A 5,124-nucleotide genomic window follows, 5' to 3' on the forward strand; every position below is an offset into this window, starting at 1 on the left:
AAGGGTTGAGTCGCCACCCAAGATATGCTGAAGAAGCCTATGTAAAGGAATGATGGGAGCTGGCCAGCCAGTCGTCCCATGAGATGCAGCTTTCACCACCACATCTCCAGCTGGTACCAGTTGGCTGTCCAGTCTAGTCAGGAGACATCTTGCCCTGAAGGCTGAAGGCACTCTCAGCAGCTGGAGCACTCCCAGACATGTTTCAGGACTTTGCTCAGCCCTTTCATATATGCCACAACACCATGTCCCAGCAGTGCCCTCAGGACAATTATAAGACCACAAGAATCGCTTGTCATCTAGCAGGATGGCTGGGGGAGTCACACTTGGGGTGGAGGAGGCCAACTTTGAACGGTTCCCTTTCTAGAGCCTGATGTTGGGACCACCAATAGACACTGATCCATACAACACTAGTCCCAGAGGATGCTGAGGAGGTGCAGTGGGGCCCAGGAGGAATCTGTAGTTTAAAATGTTCAAGAAATGCAAAATTGCATCAAACAAAAGGTGTGTTTATTCAGAGCACTCAGATAATTTCTATGCTAGTGAATTTTATAAATCTGCAAGGATGGGTGTAGCATCTATTGGGTTTCTAATTTATGTGGCTACAGAACTCTCTCTTTAAGAAGCTTCTGGCCCAGAAATCTCACAATGGCAGCCTCACTGATATGTTTTGTCCCACAAAAGTCTGCTGAAGAAATTTTTGAGCTGAGAGCTGAAGGAGAAGCACGTGAGATAGGAGGGTGTGGGTAGGAAGATCTTTACAAAGGAGCTGCATGAGCTAAGGTACAAAGGAAGGAGGGCAGACTATTCTAAGGACCTGAGAGAAAGTCACTGTAGCTAGAGTTCAGAGAGGGAGCTTTCTGTGAAATGAGCAATTGGGGATCAGACCACAAGGTGTCTTTTTTTTTTTTTTTTTTTTTGGTGGAATTTTTTTTTAATACATTTATCCTTTCATTTAACTTTAATTTTTTCCCAGGCCCATATAAAACCCAAATGGGATACTTTTTGTAATTTATATCTTAACTGGGGAAGAAATTATATTTTTATTAGGTTGAGTCTTTCTATTCAGCAACATATATTCCATTCAGTAACTTCTTTTCCATGGATCCTGATCCTTTTGAGGTAAATTTATTCCTGGATATTTTAAGGTGTTGTCACTATTGTGCATTGAATTTTTCCTTTTAAATTTCTGAGTGATGATTATTATTACTGATATAAATTTTTTAAAGCTATTGATATTCGTATATTTTTTTCTTACATTCTGTCACCTTACCAAAGTTTCTTTTAGTTCTAAGAGATTTTTGTAAAGTTTCTTGGATGTTTTATTATACAATTATATTACCTGCATGTAAAGGTAATTTTGCCTCCTCTGTTAAATATTTATATTTTCACGTCCTTTTATTACATTGGTCAGATCCTTAAAATTCAATAATAGAGCTGATAATGGCATTCCTATCTTGTTCTTGATTGTAATGGCAGTGGGTCCAGTATCTCACAATTTATTACGATATTTATTATTGATTTGAGGTAAATAGTCTTTTGTGTATAGAGAGTTTACTTCTGTTCTAATTTTTCTCGGATTTTTAAATAAATAGGTACTGAGTTCTATCATTTTTTCATCTATTGATATAATCTTGTTTTCTTTAAGAGGTTGACTTATTTTCTAATTGTATTGAAAATTTTCTCATGTTGAACCCTGCTTGCATTGTTGGGAGAAGTTCCACTTGGTCACGATGTATTACTCTTCAAATTCACTTCTGGTTTTCATTTGCTAATATTTTATTTTATAAATTTATTTAATTTATAAATTTAATTTAATTTAATTTAATTTAAATTTTAATTTAATTATAAATTTATTTATAAATTTATTTATTTATTTTATAAATTTATTTATTTTATAAATTTATTTATTTATTTTATTTATTTATTATTTTTATTTTGAAGTTTATGGAGAGTTTTGTGAGGCTTACTATATGGCTATTTTTACAAATGATCTTGGGGAAGCTGAAAAGTAGTTATATTCTTAGTTTTCAGATTTAACTTACTGAGTATACTGTTTGGGCATTTACATATTTCTTAATTTTGTTCATATGATCTGTCACATACTGAAACAATACTTCTTTTTCGTATTTCTTTTTTAATTTCCTGATGTTTTTGTGTAAGAATATTGATGCTATGTAATTTGGTGCATAGATATTTTTAAATTCTAGAACTGACTACTGATGGTGCTCCTTAGCAATAGGAACTACCTTTTTTTTTTTGGTCTCTTTTTCTTCTACTTCAACCTTTTTAAACATTGTAATTATCTTATGTGACTGTTCATATTTTTATTTTTATCATTTTGCATCTATGTTTATACATACTGTGTGATGCACTCTGAGAATTTTTTTCATGTTAAGGAAACATTTTTCTCTATTTACACTTACTGATAGAAGTATTTCTAGTCCCAAAAACGTATTTTATGTAATACTTTCTGAGTGTATGGCTTCTTTTTGAGTCTTTCATTCCAAGGAACATATTTTTGTCTCTACGTTATTTTATTTTATTTTTATTGAAGTATAGTTGATTTACAGTGTTGTGCTAATTTCTGCTGTATAGCAAAATGACTCAGTTATACACATATATATATTCTTTTTTTATATTCTTTTCCATTATGGTTTACCCCAGGAGACTGGATATAGTTCCCTGTGAGATACAGTAGGACCTTGTTGTTTATCTATTCTAAGTGTAATAGTTTGCATCTAATAACCACAAACTCCCAGTCCATCCCTCTCCCTCCCCACCTCCCCCGTGGCAACAAGTCTGTTCTCTATGTCTGTGAGTCTGTTTCTATTTTGTAGATAGGTTCATTTGTGTCATATTTTAGATTCTACATATAAGTGAAATCATATGGTATTTGTCTTTCTCTTCCTGACTTTCTTCACTTAGTATGATAGTCTCTAGTTGCAGCCATGTTGCTGCAAATGGCATTATTTCGTTCTTTTTCATGGCTGAGTAGTATTCCATTGTATATATGTATCACATCTTCTTTATCCATTCATCTTTAGATGGACATTTAGGTTGTTTCCATGTCTTGGCTATTGTGAATAGTGCTGCTATGAACATAGGGATGCATGTATCTTTTTAATTATAGTTTTGTCTGGGTATATGCCCAGGAGTGGGATTGCTGGATCATATGGTAGTTCTATTTTTCATTTTCTGAGGAACCTCCATACTGTTTTCCATAGTGGCTGTACCAACTTACATTCCCACCAACAGTGTAGGAGGGTTTCCTTTTCTCCACACCCTCTCCAGCGTTTGTCATTTGTAGTCTTTTTAATCATGGCCATTCTGACCAGTGTGAGGTGGTACCTTATTGTAGTTTTGATTTGCATTTCTCTAATAATTAGTGATGTTGAGCATCTCCTCATGTGCCTACTGGCCATCTGTATGTCTTCTTTGGAGAAATGTCTATTAAGGTCTTCTGCCCATTTTTCAGTTGGATTATTTGTATTTTTGTTGTTGTTGAGTTGTATGAGCTGTTGCTGTATTTTGGAGATTAAACACTTGTTGGGTGCATCATTTGCAAATATTTTCTCCCATTCCTTAGGTTGTCTTTTCTTTGTTTCTTATGGTTTCCTTTGCTGTGCAAAAGCTTGTAAGTTTGATTATGTCCCATTTGTTTATTTTTGTTTTTATTTCTATTGCCTTGGGAGACTGACCTAAGAAAACACTGGTACAATTTATGTCAGAGAATTCTAGGTTATTTTATATTTCTCCAGAGATTTTCTTCTAATGATTACTTTTATAATTATATCTTTATGTCACTGCAACTCAAAGGGTAGCCTGTGAACTAGTGCTGCTCTGCAAATGGTGGCTTAATGATTCATACAGAGATGAGTACAGAAATTGTGAATATGCTTTTAGAAACTTATAGGAATTGACGATGCAACATCCAAGCCTGTGATAAGTTAACAAGCATTAGTGAACAGGATTGTACAGACCAGTTTGGATGTTATTGTGCCCATGTGATGAGTCAAAGTAGCCAGACATGCATACTAGTTGAGCTCACTAAGACTGTGCTTCAGTGTATAGTATCTTAAGTTTAATTTGTCATGGGTGTATAAATAAAATGAGTGAAAATATAAGGATTATGAACAAAAGTTAGAAAGTTAAAACAGAATTTCTCCATATATTATTGCATATTCCATAATTTAACAATTGCCAAATGAAATAGGAGATAAAGTTATCATAAAACCCCTTATACGTTTGAATTTTATTTTCAGTCAAAAATCTTGATAGGTAATTTGTGTAACCATTTTTATTATTGATAGATAATTTAAATTAATTTAAATTTAACTTTTTTTAAAAACATCTTTATTGGAGTATAATTGCTCTGCAATGGTGCGTTAGTTTCTGCTTTATAACAGAAATGTGGAACGCTTCACAAATTTGCGTGTCAGCCTTGCGCAGGGGCCATGCTAATCTCTGTATCGTTCCAATTTTAGTATATGTGCTGCCGAAGCGAGCACTAAATTTAACTTTTACATTATAAAGTAAATAGTTGGACTGACTACTGGTGAAGGATTGAAGACAGAGTTTGAAAATAAATAATAAATTTATGAAGATTATTTTAAATTCAGTTTAAAATTATAAAAATGAAAGTTTTAAAGTTATGAGGCAACATCTTTCTTATTTTAGAAAGAAAGTAAAAATAAATGTTCTGAGTTTCTCACTGTGGCTTTAAAATATCTTCTTTCCTTCTAGTCAATATAACTTTTAAGACTGGCTTTTGCTACTAAGGCTGGCTTTTGCTACCATGAGTGCTAATAAAGTAAAACATAAAAACAGTTTAGGTTGCACAACCCAATTTTAGTAGCATTATTGTCAACCTAATCTAGATGAGTTAAAAAACAAAAAGCACATGCATTTGTCATGTTAAAATTTTTTAATATTGAAAAATACAGTATTTATTAAAGTGTCCATTTAATATAAGTAATCACTTAATATGGGGAATCACTCTAAAAATCAGGGTGTAATAGCAACTCTATTAATTATATGCATATAGTCAATAAACAATGTATACAGTTGTGTCATTTTCCTATTTTTGTTTATATTTTTGGACTATTAAAATGTAGTTTCATGTCT

General features: G+C 32.9%; 1 non-coding gene across 1 annotated transcript; it reads right to left on the bottom strand.

Moving 5' to 3' along the window:
- Window positions 1–4,404: 4,404 nt before the first annotated feature.
- Window positions 4,405–4,508, bottom strand: LOC137760304 (U6 spliceosomal RNA). Its single transcript, XR_011073268.1, has one exon. It is a non-coding gene; the product is annotated as a U6 spliceosomal RNA (small nuclear RNA).
- Window positions 4,509–5,124: the final 616 nt, after the last annotated feature.

The sequence above is a fragment of the Eschrichtius robustus genome, chromosome 2 (genome assembly GCF_028021215.1).
Source record: "Eschrichtius robustus isolate mEscRob2 chromosome 2, mEscRob2.pri, whole genome shotgun sequence".
Taxonomy (NCBI): Eukaryota; Metazoa; Chordata; class Mammalia; order Artiodactyla; family Eschrichtiidae; genus Eschrichtius; species Eschrichtius robustus.